Source organism: Triticum dicoccoides, chromosome 7A (assembly GCF_002162155.2).
Source record: "Triticum dicoccoides isolate Atlit2015 ecotype Zavitan chromosome 7A, WEW_v2.0, whole genome shotgun sequence".
NCBI lineage: Eukaryota > Viridiplantae > Streptophyta > Magnoliopsida > Poales > Poaceae > Triticum > Triticum dicoccoides.
Genome location: NC_041392.1, coordinates 276626101 through 276644297, shown reverse-complemented (window position 1 = coordinate 276644297; position 18197 = coordinate 276626101).

Here is an 18197-nt window from a genome sequence, read left to right as displayed (position 1 = left end):
TTGCAGGGTCGGACATTATCCTCATATTCAAACTCTTCCATGGTGTATTCGGAGGAGGAACCCGCCTTGCAATGCCGAAGACAATACTGAACGCCGGACTCATCGTCATTGAAGCCTGGTTCAGGGGCTACTGAGGGAGTCCTGGATTAGGGGGTCTCCGGACAGCCGGACTATGTCCTTTGGCCGGACTGTTGGACTATGAAGATACAAGATTGAAGACTTCGTCCCATGTCCGGATGGGACTCTACTTGGCGTGGAAGGAAAGCTAGGCAATACGGATATGTATATCCCCTCCTTTGTAACCGACCTTGTGTAACCCTAGCCCCCTCCGGTGCCTATATAAGCTGGAGGGTTTTAGTCTGTAGGACAACAGACAATCATACCATAGGCTAGCTTTTAGGGTTTAGCCTCTCTGATCTCGTGGTAGATCAACTCTTGTAATACTCATATCATCAAGAATAATCAAGCAGGATGTAGGGTATTACCTCCCTCAAGAGGGCCCGAACCTGGGTAAACATCGTGTCCCCAGCCTCCTGTTACCATCCGCCTTAGACGCATAGTTCAGGACCCCCTACTCGAGATCCGCCAGTTTTGACACCGACAGTAATGGTGTGTCCGAACGTTGTAACCGTACTTTATTAGATATGGTGCGATCTATGATGTCTCTTACCGATTTACCACTATCATTTTGGGGTTATGCATTAGAGACAGCTACATTCACGTTAAAAAGGGCACCATCTAAATCCGTTGAGACAACACCGCATGAACTGTGGTTTGGCAAGAAACCTAAGCTGTCGTTTCTGAAAGTTTGGGGTTGCGATGCTTATGTGAAAAAGCTTCAGCCTGATAAGCTGGAACCCAAATCAGAGAAGTGCATCTTCATAGGATACCCAAAATAAACTGTTGAGTACACCTTCTATCACATATCTGAAGACAAGATATTTATTGCTAAGAATGGATCCTTTCTAGAGAAGGAGTTTCTCTCGAAAGAAGTGAGTGGGAGGAAAGTAGAACTTGATGAGCTAATTGTACCTTCTCTTGAATTGGAAAGTAGTTCATCACAGAAAACTATTCCCGTGATGCCTACACCAATTAGTGAGGAAGCTAATGATGATCATGAAACTTCAGATCAAGTTACTACCAAACCTCGTAGGTCAACCAGAGTACGTTCCGCACCTGAGTGGTACGGAAATCCTGTTATGGAAGTTATGTTACTAGACCATGACGAACCTACGAACTATGAGGAAGCGATGATGAGCCCAAATTCCACGAAATGGCTTGAGGCCATGAAATCTGAGATGCATGGGATCCATGTATGAGAACAAAGTGTGGACTTTAGTTGACTTGCCCTATGATCGGCAAGCCATAGAGAATAAATGGATCTTCAAGAAGAAGATTGACATTGATGGTAGTGTTACTGTCTACAAAGCTCAACTTGTTGCGGAAGGTTTTTGACAAGTTCAAGGAGTTGCTACGATGAGACATTCTCACCCATAGCGATGCTTAAGTCTGTCCGAATCATGTTAGCAATTGCTGCATTTTAGGATTTTGAAATCTGGCAAATGGATGTAAAAACTGCATTCCTTAATGGATTTCTTAAAGAAGAATTGTATATGATGCAACCAGAAGGTTTTGTCGATCCTAGAGGTGCTACCAAAGTGTGCAAGCTCCAGTGATCCATTTATGAACTGCTGCAAGCATTTTGGAGTTGGAATATACGCTTTGATAGTATGATCAAAGCATATGGTTTTATATAGACTTTTGGAGAAGCTTGTATTTACAAGATAGTGAGTGGGAGCTCTGTAGAATTTCTAATATTATATGTGGATGACATATTGTTGATCGGAAATAATATAGAATTTATGGATAGCATAAAAGGATACTTGAATAAGATTTTTTTTTCAATGAAAGACCTCACCTCGGCGAAGCTGCTTATATATTGGGCATCAAGATTTATAGAGATAGATCAAGACGCTTAATTGGACTTTCACAAAGCACATACCTTGGTAAAGTTTTGAAGAAGTTCAAAATGGATCAGTCAAATAAAGGGTTCTTGCCTATATTACAAGGTGTGAAGTTGAGTCAGACTCAATGCCCGACCACTGCAGAAGATAGAGAGAAAATGAAAGTCATTCCCTATGCCTCAGCCATAAGTTCTATCATGTATGCAAAGTTGTGTACCAGACCTAATGTGTGCCTTGCTATAAGTTTAGCAGGGAGGTCCAAAGTAATCCAGGAGTGGATCACTGGACAGCGGTCAAGAACATCCTGAAATACCTAAAAAGGACTAAGGATATGTTTCTTGTTTATGGAGGTGAAAAAGAGCTCGTCGTGAATGGTAATGTCGATGCTAGCTTTGACACTGATCCAGATGACTCTAAGTCACAGACAGGATACATATTTATATTGAATGGTGGAGCTGTCAGTTGGTGCGGTTCCAAGCAAAGCGTCATGGCGGAATCTACGTGTGAAGCGGAGTACATAGATGCTCCGGAAGCAACAAATGAAGGAGTCTGGATGAAGGAGTTCATATCCGATCTAGGTGTAATACCTAATGCATCGGGTCCAATGAAAATCTTTTGTGACAATGCTGGAGGAATTGCCTTAGCAAAGGAATCCAGATATCACAAGAGAACCAAACACATCAAGAGACGCTTCAACTCCATGCGTGATCAAGTCAAGGAGGGAGACATAGATATTTGCAAAATACAGACGAATCTGAATGTGGCAGACCCGTTGACTAAGCCTCTTCCACGAGCAAAACATGATCAGCACCAAGACTCCATGAGTATTAGAATCATTACAATGTAATCTAGATTATTGACTCTAGTGCAAGTGGGAGACTGAAGAAAATATGCCCTAGAGGCAATAATAAAGTTGTTATTTATATTTCCTTGTATCATGCTAGAATTGTATTAACCGGAAACTTGATACATGTGTGAATATATAGATAAAACAAAGTATCCCTAGTATGCCTCTACTAGACTAGCTCGTTGATCAAATATGGTTAAGTTTCCTAACCATAGGCATGTGTTGTCATTTGATGAATGAGATCACATCATTAGGAGAATGATGTGATGGACAAGACCCATCTGTTAGCTTAGCATAATGATCGTTAAGTTTTATTGCTATTGCTTTCTTCATGACTTATACATATTCCTTTGACTATGAGATTATGAAACTCCCGAATACCGTAGGAATACCTTGTGTGCTATAAAATATCACAAAGTAACTGGGTGATCATAAATATGCTCTACAGGTATCTCCGAAGGTGTTTGTTGGGTTAGCATAGATCAAGATTAGGATTTGTCACTCCGAGTATCGGAGAGGTATCTCTGGGCCCTCTTGGTAATGCACATCATGTTAAGCCTTGCAAGCAATGTGACTAATGAGTTAGTTATGGGATGATGCATTACGGAACGAGTAAAGAGACTTGCCAGTAACGATATTGAACTAGGTATGAAGATACCGACAATCGAATCTCGGGCAAGTAACATACCGATGACAAATGGAATGATGTATGTTGTTATTGCAGTTTGACCGATAAAGATCTTCATAGAATATGTAGGAACCAATATGAGCATCCAGGTTCTCCTGTTGGTTATTGACCGGAGATGTGTCTCGGTTATGTCTACATAGTTCTCGAACCCGTAGGGTCCGCACGCTTAACGTACGATGATGATTTGTATTATGAGTTATGTGTTTTGGTGACCGAGGATTGTTTGAATTGCCAGATAAGATCATGGACATGACGAGGAGTATCGAAATGGTCGAGAGCTAAAGATTGATATATTGGACGATAGTATTCGGACACCGGAAGTGTTCCGAAATGTATTGGGTACATATCGGAGTACTTGGGGGGTTACCGGAACCCCCAGGGGAAGATATGGGCCATATGAGCCATAGGAGGGAGGCAAGGCAGCCCACACGGGGGTGGCGCCCCACCCCCCATGGGGATTCTGAATTGGACTAGGGGAGGGGGCGCGGCCCCCCTTTCCTTCTCCCTCTCCCTCTCCTTCCCCCTTTCCCCCTTCGATAGAACGAAGGGGGGCGAATAGGACTAGAGTCCAAGTGGGATCCCCCCCACTTGGCGCGCCCCTAGGCCGTCCTCCTCTCCCTCCTTTATATATGGGGGCGGGGGGCACCTCTAAGGCACATCAATTGTTCTTAGCCATGTGCGGTGCCCCCTACACCGTTTACTCCTCCGGTCATATTGTCGTAGTGCTTAGGCGAAGCCCTGCGTGGATCACTTCACCATCACCGTCACCATGTCGTCGTGCTGACGAAACTCTCCCTTTACACTTTGCTGGATCAAGAGTTCGAGGGACGTCATCGAGCTGGACATGTGCAGAACTCATAGGTGTCATACGTTCGGTGCTTGATCGGTTGAATCGAGAAGACGTTCGACTACATCAACCGCGTTAAGCTAACGCTTCCGCTTTCGGTCTACGAGGGTACGTGGACACACTCTCCCCCTCTCGTTGCTATGCATCTCCTAGATAGATCTTGCATGATTGTAGGAAATGTTTTGAAATTGCATGCTACGTTCCCCAACAATATGTACCCGGTACCCTCCGGAACACTTCTGGTGTTCGAATACTATCGTCCTATATACCAATCTTTACCTCCCGGCCATTTCGAGACTCCTTGTCATGTCCGTGATCTCATCCGGGACTCCGAACAGCATTCGGTCACCAAATCACATAACTCATATAATATGAAATCGTCACCGAACGTTAAGCGTGCGGACCCTACGGGTTCGAGAACTATGTAGACATGACCGAGACACCTCTCTGGTCAATAACCAATAGCGGAACCTGGATGCTCATATTGGCTCCTACATATTCTAGGAAGATCTTTATCGGCCGAACCATTATGACAACATATGTTATTCCCTTTGTCCATCGATATGTTACTTGCCCGAGATTCGATCGTCGGTATCTTCATACCTAGTTCAATCTCGTTACCGGTAAGTCTCTTTACTCATTCCGTAATACATCATCTTGTAACTAACTCATTAGTCACTTTGCTTGCAAGGCTTCTTATGATGTGCATTACCGAGAGGGCCCAGAGATATCTCTCCGATACTCAGAGTGACAAATCCTAATCTCGATCTATGCCAACCCAACAAACACCTTCGGAGATACCTGTAGAGCATCTTTATAATCACCCAGTTACGTTGTGATGCTTGATAGCACACAAGGCATTCCTGCGGTGTCCGGGAGTTGCGTTATCTCATAGTCAAAGGAATACGTATACGACATGAAGAAAGCAATAGCAATAAAACTAAACGATCAATATGCTAAGCTAACGGATGGGTCTTGTCCATCACATCATTCTCCTAATGATATGATCCCGTTATCAAATGAAAACTCATGTCCATGGTTAGAAAACCTTAACCATCTTTGATCAACGAGCTAGCCAAGTAGAGGATCACTAGGGACACGGTGTTTGTTTATATATTCACACATGTATTTAGGTTTTCGATCAATACAATTCTAGCATGAATAATAAACCTTTAACATAAATAAGGAAATACAAAATAACAAATTTATTATTGCCTCTAGGGCATATTTCCTTCAATGAAGCCCCTAGAATTGCTAAGCCCGGTACTAAAGATAAGAGTAAACCTATAGTTGGCATGCATGTTGTCTTTGTTAAAATAGGAGATCATTGTTATCATGGTTTATGTGATTTGGGTGCTAGTGTGAGTGCTATTTTGTTTACCTTATATCAAGAGATTATGAATGATATTACACCTGCTGAGATAGAGGACATTGATGTTACTATTAAGCTTGTGAATAGAGATACTATTTCACCACTTGGGATTGTTAGAGATGTTGAAGTCTTGTGTGGAAAGATTAAATACCCTACTGATTTTCTAGTTCTTGGTTCTCCACAAGATGATTTTTGTCCCATTATATTTGGTAGACCTTTCCTGAATACTATTAATGCTAAGATTGATTGCAATAAGGAAATTGTTAGTGTTAACTTTGGTGATGTATCTCATGAGTTTAATTTCTATAAATTCCATAGATAACCTCATGATAAAGAATTCCCTAGTAAGGATGAAACTATTGGTCTTGCTTCTATTGCCGTACCTCCTACTGATCCGTTAGAACAATATTTGCTAGACCATGAAAATGATATGCATATGAATGGAAGAAATAAAATAGATAAGATATTATTTAATCAAGGACCTATCCTTAAACATATTTTTTTCTGTTGAAACTCTTGGAGGTCCCCCTCCACCTAAGGGTGATCCCATGTTTGAACTTAAGAAATTACCTAACACATTTAAAATATCAGTACCTGGATGAAAAGAAGATATATCATGTTATTATCAATGCTAACCTTTCAGAGCGTGAAGAAAAGAGGTTACCTAAAACTCTAAGGAAGCACCGTGCCGCTATTGGATATACTCTTGATGATCTTAAGGGCATTAGTCCCACTCTATGTCAGCAAAAAACTAATATGGAGCCCAATGCTAAGCCAGTAGTTGATCACTAGTGACGATTGATTCCTAAGATGAAGGATGTGGTAAGAACTGAAATATTAAAGCTTCTGGTAGCAGGTATAATTTATCCCACGGCTGATAGTAGATGGGTAAGTCCTTTTCATTGTGTTCCTAAGAAAGGAGGTGCAACTATTGTTCCTAATGATAAAAACGATCTCATTCCACAAAGAATTTTAATTGGTTATAGGATGGTAATTGATTTCAGGAAATTAAACAAAGCTACTAGAAAAGATCATTACCCCTTGCCTTTTATTGATCAAATGTTAGAAAGATTGTCTAAGCATACACACTTTTGTATCCTTGATGGATAGTATGTTTTTTCCCAAATACCTTTGTCAAAAGAAGATCAAGATAAAACCACTTTTACATGCCCTTTTGGAACTTATGCTTATAGATGTATGCATTTCGGTTTATGCAATGCACCTACTACTTCTCAAAGATGTATGACTGCTATATTCTCTGATTTTTGTGAAAAGATTGTTGAGGTATTCATGGATGATTTTTCTGTTTATGGGACTTCTTTTGATGATTGCTTTAGCAACCTTGATTGAGTTTTGTAGAGATGTGAAGAAACTAATCTTGTCTTGAATTGGGAGAAGTGCCACTTTATGGTGAACTAAGGTATAGTACTTGGGCATAAAAATTTCTGAATGAGGTACTGAGGTAGATAAAGCTAAAATTGATGCAATTGAGAAAATGCCATGTGCTAAAGATATTGAAGGTATAAGAAGTTTCCTTGGTCATGTTGGTTTCTATAGGAGGTTCACTGAAGACTTCTCTAAAATTTCTAGGCCTCTCACAATTCGCTTGCAAAAAAGATGTTCCATTTGTTTTTTATAATAATTGCGTAGAAGCCTTTGAAATATTTAAGAAAGCCTTAATCTCAGCACCCTTTGTTCAATCACCTGATTGGAACCTACCATTTGAAATTATGTGTGATGCTAGTGATTATGTTGTTGGTATTGTTCTAGGACAAAGAGTTGATAAGAAATTAAATGTTATCCATTATGCTAGTAAAACTCTAGACAATGCTCAAAGAAATTATGCTACCACTGAGAAAGAATTTTTAGCGGTTGTTTTTGCATGTGATAAATTCAGATCTTATACTGTTGATTCTAAAGTAACTGTTCACACCGATCATGTTGCTATTAAATATCTTATGGAAAAGAAAGATGTTAAACCTAGGTTGATTAGGTGGGTTCTGTTGCTACAAGAATTTGACTTGCATATTATTGATAGAAAGGGAGCTGAGAACCCCGTAGCTGATAATTTCTCATGAATGGAAAATGTTCTTGATGACCCACTGCCTATTGATGGCAGTTTTCCTGATGAACAATTAGCTGTTATAAATGCTTCTTGTAATACTCCTTGTATGCAGACTATGCTAATTACATTGTTGCTAAATATATTCCACCTAGTTTTACATACCAACAAAAGAAAAGGTTTGTCTTTTATTTAAGACATTACTTTTGGGATGACCCACGTATTTATAAAGGAGTAGATGGTATTATTAAACATTGCGTACCTGAGCATGAACAGGAACAAATTACGGAAGTGTCATTCCGAGGATATGGATGACACCATGTTGGAGATAGAACCGCACATAAGGTATTAAAATCTGGTTTTTATTGGCCTACTCTCTTCAAGGATGCACGTAAGTTTGTCTTATCTTGTGATGAATGTCAAAGAATTGGTAATATTGGTAGACGTCAGGAAATGCCTATGAACTATTCACTTGTTATTGAACCATTTGATGTTCGGGGTTTTGATTATATGGGACATTTTCCTTCTTCTAATGGGTATACACATATTCTAGTTGATGTTGATTACGTTACTAAGTGGATAGAAGCTATTCCAACTAGTAGTGCTGATCATAACATTTCTATTAAAATGCTTAAAGAAGTTATTGTCTTGAGGTTTGGAGTCCCTAGATATTTAATGACTGATGGTGGTCCAATTTTATTCATGGCGCTTTTTGTAAACTTCTTGATAAATATGATGTTAACCATAGAATTGCATCTCCTTATCATCCTCAGTCCAGTGGACAAGTTGAGTTGAGTAATAGAGAAATAAAATTAATTTTGCAAAAGACCGTTAATAGATCTCAAAAGAATTGGTCTAAGAAACTTGATGACGCATTATGGGCTTATAGAACCGCTTATAAGAATCCTATGGGTATGTCTCCGTATTAAATGGTTTATGGAAAAGCATGTCATTTACCTCTTGAGTTAGAACATAAAGCATATTGGGAAATTAAAGAACTTAACTATGACTTCAAACTTGCCCGTGAAAACAGGTTATTTGATATTAGCTCATTAAATGAGTGGAGAGCCCAAGCTTATGAAAATGCCAAGTTGTTTAAAGAAATAAGTTAAAAGATGGATGATAAAAGAATCCAAAAACAGGAATTCAAAGTGGGTGAGTTTTCTATTGTGAAACTCTCATTTCAGATTCTTTGCAGGAAAACTTCTCTCTAAATGGGAAGGACCGTATATCATCGAAGAAGTTTATCGATTCGGAGCTATCAAGATCAACAACTTCGAGGGCACTAATCTGAGGGTGGTCAATGGACAAAGAATTAAGCATTATATCTCATGCACACCTATTAATGTTGAATCTAACATTGTTCAAACTATGACACCGGAGGAACACATAAGAGAGACCTTCCGAAACACTCCAGAAACCTGAAAATAGTAGGTATGTGATATGGTAAGTAAACCGACTCCAAAAATTCCATAAAAAAAATTCTATCCATTTTGGAATATTAGGAAAAATACCAAAATAAGAAACAACTGCGGGGACCCACGAGCTGCCCACAAGGTAGATTGGCGCGCCCTAGTGCCTTGTGGGCCCCTCGTGTGCCTTCCTGACTAGGGATGGCAATGGGTCGGGTTTGGGGCGGGTGGAGCTGGTCCAAATCCAACCCATGACCCATCTTCCTACCCTCTGCCCATCCACCAAATTATCCATGGTCACAACTTGTGCCCATGCCCAAACCCGCTGGATACCCACATACCCATGGAGCTCCATGGGCATAGAAAAGTCCGCATGAAGCCTTCCCAAAGATCAAATTAACTCATCATCATTCACTCACAAATGACACATAAGCTACATGCATAAGTAGGTAACGAGTAATACGATGAGCCCTTAAGTGTGACATACCAGAGGTTGATTCTGCAGCATATAACTCGTGGCACAAGTTCCATATTTCCTGCCATTTCCCATTGATTTGCTCTTTCTACTGTCACTGGCATATGGCCCCACATGTCATACGGGTATCCATTGGATATCCATGGAGCACAAACTATAACCATGCCCAACCCAGCTGTTCATGGGTATCCATATCCACGGACCCATGGGTACAAATGTGCTCCATACCCTTGCCCAACCGGGTCGGGTATCCATGGGTATCCATATCCATGGATAAAATTGCCATCCCTATTCCTAACTCCATTTTCTTTTGGAATACTTGTTTTGCAAGATAAAATTGGCATCGATCCATCAAGAATCAAGACCAGCACTACCACTTGCAAAGGTGTCATACCCGGCATCGAAGCACGATGCACGGAAAAGGTTATATTAGAGGTATTCTTTGGATCTCCCGAAAACTTCCAAAGTGAACACTTAATCTTTGACATTGTCCCCTTCCGTCGTGGTTATCACACACTACTCGAGCGAATCGCATTCGCTCGCTTCAACGTGGTCCCGTACTTCGCATATTGAAAGCTAAAAATGTCGGGACCAAATGGTGTTATTACAGTCAATGGTAACACCGAGAGCTCCCTCCTAACGGAGGAGCAAATCATGGCTTTCACAACTAAGGTTCAAGCGTCTGAGGAGGCAGCTTGCATTCTGCCCGGGAAAGGATCACCTGGCTCTTCGAAGTGCAACCGAGGGGCACCATTGACCTCGGACAACCGACCACTCACCCTAAATAGGGATACGCACTCCTCATTTCTCTCCCTCTGGTTGAAGATTATGTCCCTAGAGTGCACAACTTCGCACTCAAAATTCCATGGGAGGTCGAGGTGCATAAAACACTGGGTGTGTCGTTCGGCTCAACTAGGCGACGCCCACCCGAAGACTTGCACACCTAGAGGGTAATGTTAAAGGCCCGATAGGATCAGTGGGACGATCCGGTTTAGACCATCGTGCAACAGCTACAACCTCTTCAAAGGATCCAATTCTCAAATGCATAAAGCATAGGATATGCAGATTAGCAGGACGCACATAACAACCTTGTTGTACATGAGGACAAGCTGGTAAACATCATGGAAGCACAGACGTGCAGCAGGGAAAGACTAGGGGTATAAACCTGAAAATAGCCACTGTATTTAAATTCCTCCCCCTTTCCTTTCAAATGTATCTTTCAAAGCTTCTTTGATAAGCTCGGCATGTATGACTCAGCCATATGAACTAAAGGAAAAATAGACCATTCGTGGCCACTACGCCTATATTTGTGCATCTCCTTTTTCTTTCTTGCCTTTGAGCCAAAGATAGCTCTCGCGATACATACTCTTTTAATGTAATCGGCTGTCGACCTGGGGCTTTGATGACCCACAAGTATAGGGGATCTATCGTAGTCCTTTCGATAAGCAAGAGTGTCGAACCCAATGAGGAGCAGAAGGAAATGATAAGCAGTTTTTAGTAAGGTATTCTCTGCAAGCACTGAAATTATCGGTAACAGATAGTTTTGTGATAAGGTAATTTGTAACGGGTAACAAGTAATAAAAGTAAATAAGGTGCACCAAGATGGACCAATCCTTTTTGTAGCAAAGCACAAGCCTGGACAAACTCTTATATAAAGGAAAGCGCTCCCGAGCACACATGGGAGTTATTGTCAAGCTAGTTTTCACCACGCTCGTATGATTCGTGTTCAGTACTTTGATAATTTGATATGTGGGTGGACCGGTGCTTGGGTACTGCCCTTACTTGGACAAGCATCCCACTTATGATTAACCCCTCTTACAAGCATCCGCAACTACAAGAGAAGTATTAAGGTAAACCTAACCATAGCATGAAACATATGGATCCAAATCAGCCCCTTACGAAGAAACGCATAAACTAGGGTTTAAGCTTCTGTCCCTCTAGCAACCCATCATCTACTTATTACTTCCCAATGCCTTCCCCTAGGCCCAAACAATGGTGAAGTGTCATCTAGTCAACGTTCACATGACACCACTAGAGAAAAGACAACATACATCTCATCAAAATATCGAACGAATACCAAATTCACATGACTACTTATAGCAAGACTTCTCCCATGTCCTCAGGAACAAACATAACTACTCACAAATCATATTCATGTTCATAATCAGAGGGGTATTAATATGCATAAAGGATCTGAACATATGATTTTCCACCAAGTAAACCAACTAGCATCAACTACAAGGAGTAATCAACACTACTAGCAACCCATAGGTACCAATCTGAGGTTTTGGGACAAAGATTGGATACAAGAGATGAAGTAGGGTTTGAGATGAGATGGTGCTGGTGAAGATGTTGATGGAGATTGACCCCCTCCCGATGAGAGGATCGATGGTGATAACGATGGTGATGATTTCCCCCTCTCGGAGGGATGTTTCCCTGGCAGAATAGCTCCACCGAAGCCCTAGATTGGTTCCACCAAGGTTCTGTCTCGTGGCGGCGGTGCTTCATCCTGAAAGCTTGCTTATGATTTTTTTTCCAGGGCGAAAGACTTCATATATCCAAAGATGGGCACTAGAGGCCAGCCAGGGGGCCCACGAGACAGGGGGCGCCCAGGGGGTAGGGCGCGCCCCCACCCTCCTGGATGGTGGGTGGCCCCCTCTGGTGCTTCCTTCGCCCAATATTTTTTATATATTCCAAAACCGACTTCTGAGTTTCAGGACTTTTGGAGTTGTGCAGAATAGGACTCTAATATTTGCTCCTTTTCCAGCCCAGAATTCCAGCTGCCGGCATTCTCCCTCTTCATGCAAACCTTGTAAAATGAGAGAGAATAGGCATAAGTATTGTGACATAATTTGTAATAACAGCCCATAATGCAATAAATATCGATATAAAAGCATGATGCAAAATGTACGTATCAACTCCCCCAAGCTTAGACCTTGCTTGTCCTCAAGCGGAAGCCGATATCGAAAAATATGTCCACATGTTTAGAGATAGAGGTGTCAATAAAATAAAATACGGACATGAGGGCATCATGATCATTCTTAGAACAGCAACATATATATATATATATTGTCATATGATCTCTTATGCTAAAGTAACAATTCAATCACAATTTCAAGTATGAATCATAAACTTCATTGAGAACCAACAAACTCTAATCTCAGTCATTGAGGCAATTGCAATTTATCATAACATAGGAAAGAGTCAATATAAGAGTTTTTCAGCAAGTCCACATACTCAACCATCTTTTAGTCTTTCACAATTGCTAACACTCACGCAATACTTGTGAGTATGAAGCTTTAATCGGACACAGAGAAAGATAGGGGCTTATAGTTTTGCCTCCCAACCTTTTACCTCAAGGGTAATGTCAACAATAATAGTTTATGAAAACCCACATCCAATTAGCTATATATATCAGGATCTTTCCAACACACAGTGCTTGCCAAAGGATAAAATGTAAAAAAGGAAAGGTGAAGATCACCATGACTCCTGTATAAAGTATAAGACAAAAATAAAGGATAGGCCCTTCGCAGAGGGAAGCAGAGGTTGTCATATGTTTTTATGGTTGGATGCACGAAATCTTAATGCAAAAGAACGTCACTTTATATTGCCACTTGTGATATGGACCTTTATTATGCAGTCCGTCGCTTTTATTTCTTCCACATCACAAGATCGTATAAAGCTTATTTTCTCCACACTAATAAATCATACATATTTATAGAGAAATTTTTATTGCTTGCAACAATGACAACTTACTTGAAGGACCTTACTCAATCCGTAGATAGATATGGTGGACTCTCATGGCAAAACTGGGTTTAAGGATATTTGGAAGCACAAGTAGTATCTCTACTTGGTGCAAGGAATTTGGCTAGCATGAGAGGGAAGGGCAAGCTCAACATGTTGGGTGATCCATGACAATATAATTTATTTCGGATGTAAGAAAACATAACCCATTACGTTGTCTTCCTTGTCCAACATCAACTTTTTAGCATGTCATATTTTAATGAGTGCTCACAATCATAAAAGATGTACAAGATAGTATATTTATATGTGAAAACCTCTCTTTCTTTATTACTTCCTATTAATTGCAATGATGACCAAAACTATGTTTGTCAACTCTCAACAACTTTTATTCACCATACTCTTTATATATGAACTCATTACTCTCCATAAGATCAATACGATCTCTTTATTTCTTTTTATTCTTTCTCTTTTTTCTCAAGATCATAGCAAGATAACCAAGCCCTTGACTCAACAATAATCTTTATTATATATAGCTCATGGACTCGATTACATAGAAGGATCATAAAGCGAAACTCAAAACTAGATCATGCTAAAACTTTATTCTACTATATCAAGATATTACCAAAATGATCGAACTAAGAAAAATAGTAAAGATAAAAGTGTGATGGTGATACGATACCGGGGCACACCCCCAAGCTTGGCAGTTGCCAAGGGGAGTGCCCATATGTAACATCCCAAATTTTCAATTTGGAATGTTATACACTAGATCATCATTGCATATCATATTTATTGCATTTTGGTTGATCCTAGAAAGTTTTCGCAACTCAAGGACCCTCGGAGAGAGTTGGGGATTTCGTTATTTTCATATTTGAGTTGTCTCAAATTTTGAAAATAGGATCATTTGATTTTATTTATTTTATCTTTAATAATTTCTATTACAACAATATGAGAGAGGGAATAAAATGACTTTCCCAAAATAAAGAAATATTGAGGATTTAATAAAAAATCAAATAAGATTTTATTTGGTTTTATTTGCTATTTTATTTGAATTTAGGAAAAATGCACGTTTTTCAAAATTGCATCTAGGCCCCAAATAAATGTTCATCCTGTGCGGCTTGATTTTAGAAGCCGGGGAAAATTTATTTTGGGATTTTTGGAGTCCGTTTAGTTTTTCTTTTATTTGTTTTTCTGTGCGTTATTATTTAAAAAATAATAAATAAAAAAACGAGAACCGACTCTGGGCCGTACCCGAGCGGCACTCCGCCCGGGGCAGCCCTTATAAGCCGCCGCCCGGGGCCCGAGCCAACCCACCGGGGCGAAACCCTAGCGCCCGTCCTTGCCGCCGCCGCCCCGCCCGCTTGCCAGACATGCTGCCCGAGGTAGCCACCGTCGCCGGCGGTTTTCTTTAGAAAACTGCCCGGTTTTTTTTAAAAGCCGCAGTATTTTTTAGATCCGTTTTTTTATTAGAACGATTTTTTTTGGTTTATTCTATTTAGCAAGCGTTCACTCGTTCGTTCGTTTTAACGAACGTGTTCGTCATTTAGATCTAGTTAACGAACGTTCGTTCGTTAAACTGTTCATCATTTTTCTTTTTCTCGGATTAAATCCGCGATTTTTCTGATCGCGATTTCTGATCCGATTTTCGTTTTAGTATAACTTCTCGCTCGTTTATCGGAATCAGGCGATTCAAGCGCCTGGAGTTTCGTCTCGAAACCCTCTTTCCGTTTAACCAACTTAAACAAGTTTTTGCTTCTGTAAAAACTGCCTTAGATCCAGAATAGTAAACGAAGCTTGTTTCTTTTGTCGTTTGTCTTTCGTTGCTTCGTTCGATTTGATTCTTTTTGCCAACCGGAGTTCTTAAGATGAACTTTCTGGTTTGATCTCTTATTTGAGTTTTAACTATGCATTAGTTAAGTACTTATTATATGCTTGTTTGTTTGCGATAGAGTACCCGGAGTGCGCCGCTTGTTACTTCGAATCACTAGGTTTCCCGGATCATCAGCAAGGCAAGTAACACTTCGATCATACCTTCTACTGCCCAATTTTATTGCATTAGATCAATCCCTACACGTTGCATGATTAGGATCTAATTAAATTGTGGGTTTGGGAAGTAGTTGAGGTAGTACATATTACCTATTTATTATCAAACCTTTGGGAGTTACTTCTATGTTTGCTTATTATTGCTATGCTATGCTAGTAGACGTGGATTGGGTGAGTGATATCCATGACAGATGTGAGATTTTTAAATCAATGGTTTATCTAAGGTGGCAACTTAAATACACATCTAGGTGGATTGAGGTACCTGGGTATTCCAGGATTGCCTGTTTTCTTTTGGACTGCCACCCAGGCTCAAAGGGATCATGAGATTTTTCATGCTAGAAACTTCCGTGTGCAGCCACAAGCTATTATGGGCTCTAGCATAGTTGACTAAGTCATGCGAACACTTACAGTGGTAGACTAGCAGATGTAGGGGATGTAGGTGGTACGGTCTACCCATCGTAAGGTGCTAGCGCTTCTGAAAGACTATGTCTCGGTCATCCGTTTCTCAAACACCGTGAAGTGCGAGAAACCAAATGGAGGCGATCGAGTCTTGTGGGGAAAAGTGTGCAAACCTCTGCAGAGTGTATAAACTAATCATGATTAGCCATGTCCCCGGTTATGGACGTCTTGAGTATCTAGTACCTGGATTATCATGTGAATCTCAACATGTTACTATAAAATTTAATTTGACGGGTTTGTTTAATGATGTTACTTAATTGGGATTGAGGATGTTGTCAACCATTCTCAATGTTTAACAACCACCATAATAGTTAAATAAATTTATTCCTTTGCAGTAGGGAAAAATTGGCTTTACGCAAACTGTAACCATAGAGCTTTCCACCAGCCAAATATGCATATAGTATAGCTGTTTCATTCCATTACTCTCTATGTGTTACATTGCCAGCATATTCCATGTGCTGACCCGTTTTCGGGCTGCAACGTTAATGTTGCAGACTTTTCAGACGATGATTAAGGAGTTTTAGGTCGTGGTTCTATACTCAGTGATGCCGTTGGAGTTGATGGACTCACTTATCTTCCAAGCCTTCCGCTGTTATCATTATTAGATGGCCTTAAGCCATATTTATTGTAATAAGATCTCTATTGAGACACTCGATGTAATAAGTGTGTGATTGCTACTCTGTTATAAATCCTTCAAGTACTGTGTGGTGTCAGCATTACTGATCCAGGGATGACACCTGAGCACAGAGATTGGACCGTTTGAGGTCTGGTCGCTACAAGATGGTATCAGAGACACGCTGACTGTAGGACACGACCACTAAGCTAAAGACCTAGATCACTACTCACTCTCTTCTCTTCTGACCTCTCATCTTTTCTACTCTTTAGGATGGCGGATGCAAGGAAGAAGTTCACGCAACCGGATGAAGATACACCCTTTGGACGTCACTTGAAGGAAGTCACTAGATACCTGAACATAGGAGTACCAAGCTTCACCGGAACCTACAATGCCACTTTACCTAAAGAAGAGCGCTGGATGATTCAAGTTCAAGTTCCAGGAAGGACGCTCATGTCAGTCACTGAGCCCATAGAGTTTTCTTTTGATGCACCAACTTGGAGTCTAGGAAAGAGCATGGCAGCTCACATCGCCATGGGACGCATTGGAGAAGCCTACCGCAATAATCTCAAGGATACTATCTACCAGATTTGTGGGCTTCGAGATGAGCACTGGGAGATGATCAACACCAGAAAGGATAGATCAATTGCAGCTTTTATCCAGGAGTTAAACCAGCACATTCGACGTCAGGAGAACCAGATGTGCGCCGACATGATAGACCTGAAGAAGGCAAAGACAAGAATCAATGAACTAGAGGAAGAACTCAAGGCTACACGTGAAGATTATGAAGGGGAAATCGAAGTATTAGTGGGGAAGAATGACGATCTGATCAAGAAGCTTGGAATATTTATGGGAGGCCCTACACCAGTAGAAGAAGACGAAGAACCCAAGGAGATTCGCCCGGAAGACTACATCATCATCGATGACACCGACTCGGATCCAGATGATAGCGATGATGATTATGTTGATGAAGCTAGAGCAGATATCATGGAGTCTGCAACCGAAGAATATTTCTAGTAGACCACCTCATCAGTAGTAGTAGTCCACCATGTAAATATAGTAGTCCGAGCACTTTTATGATAGTTAGATCGATTGTGTGCCCTTGTTTGATTAAATGAAGTGAATTGTTTGCTTTTGCCTCATGTGCATATGGGTAGTGTTTTCTCTTTAGACCCCCTCTATTCTTAAATCTCATCTTTTCTAAACCCTCAGATGCCTCCGAGACGTGACCCCGAATTTACCTTTCCACCGGAGCTCACCTAGTTGATCCAGCGGCAGAACACATTGATGTAGTTGCTACTCCAGAATCAGAATCAGGGGAACAACAACAACAACCCACCACCACCACCACCACCACCACCTCTTGATCACTTAGCCCGTTTTCTTAGGCTGAATCCGCCGGTGTTTTCCAGTAGCACCGAGCCGATAGTAGCAGATGATTGGCTCCGCAAGACAGCTAGAGAGTTGACCACAGCAGGATGCATGGATGCGGAGAAGGTGAAGTTTGCCGCACATCAGCTTGAAGGACCCGCAGCATCATGGTGGGAGAATTTCACAGCCACTTTCCCTGTCGATACTTTCACATGGGACCAGTTTCAGCAGGCCTTTCGAACTGCCCATGTTTCAGCAGGAGCTATGGCCATGAAGAAGCGAGAGTTTCGCAACTTGCGCCAA